Below are 1,209 nucleotides of genomic sequence, written 5' to 3' on the forward strand. Positions count from 1 at the left end.
AGACAATTTTGCCGATATTGATATCCAATATAATTATTTGCTATCATGGCCGATAACCGATATAACCGACGTCGATATGATCTCATTCTGAATTAAAATATATCATTATTTTGTCCATTCTGAAAAAAGGCTGAATTTGAAAAGAAAAAAAAGCAAAGCCTCTTCATTCCAGAACTATAGGGATCCACCGTTATTGAAATGTTGGCTCATATCCCAACGTAAACATTATATAATATATGTATTTAATACATATATATAAATGTTGGCTCATATCCAACATAAACATTATATAATATATGTATTTAATATATATATATATATATATATATATATATATATATATATATATATATAAATGTTGGCTCATATCCCAACATAAACTGCTTGAAAAGTAATATTTATTTTTTAAATTATTGACTCTTTCAAAAGCTTCCCCAGAAAACACTGATATAATTTGCAGCCTTCATCGTCACAAATGAATAAATTAATAAATGTATTTTTTTTTCCAACATGATTATAATAAAATTAAATATCTGATTAATCTGATATATTATTTTTACAGATACCGATTACCGATTCACTGATTTAAGGCCAATATCGTCCGATATACCGATGTGTTTGCAGATTAATCTCCCATCACTGATGTGATGTGTTGTTCTTGCTTACTTCATGTGTGAGTCGCTTTATTGAATACATTTAACGTTTTGTCAGATAAGTTTACGGTAAGAATTCGGCTACTTTCTCCTTTTTCCTGTCTTGTTCTCTTCTTGTGTCCATATACCAACCGTTGTTTTGCATAATTATACTGTATACTAATTTGAATAATGTTATGATGTTGATTTATCATCATAATAGCTGAGCTCCATTCCTGTCCATGTGCATTTTGGAGTCTGGTTTGTTCTCTCTTTGTCTCTCTCTCTCTCTCTCTCTCTCTCTCTCTCTCTCTCTCTCTCTCTCTCTCTCTGTGTATCTCTTCTTTGCCATCAGTGCTTCAAGACATCACGAACAAATTATTATTTTTTACATTGCTAATTAAAAGAAACCAAGGACCATTCCAGGCTGAACACCAACCAGCAGGTGGCACTAATGCAATAGAACAACATGCGCACACAAACAGCAACTCCTCCTCCCTTCTTTCCAGTATGAGGAAACAGAAGGAGAAGAAGTGACGTAATTCCGTGCAACACGGAAGTAGTTCCGGTGCTTCGG

This window comes from Protomyctophum bolini, assembly GCF_963924005.1.
Source record: "Protomyctophum bolini genome assembly, chromosome: 22".
In the NCBI taxonomy this organism is placed as follows: Eukaryota; Metazoa; Chordata; class Actinopteri; order Myctophiformes; family Myctophidae; genus Protomyctophum; species Protomyctophum bolini.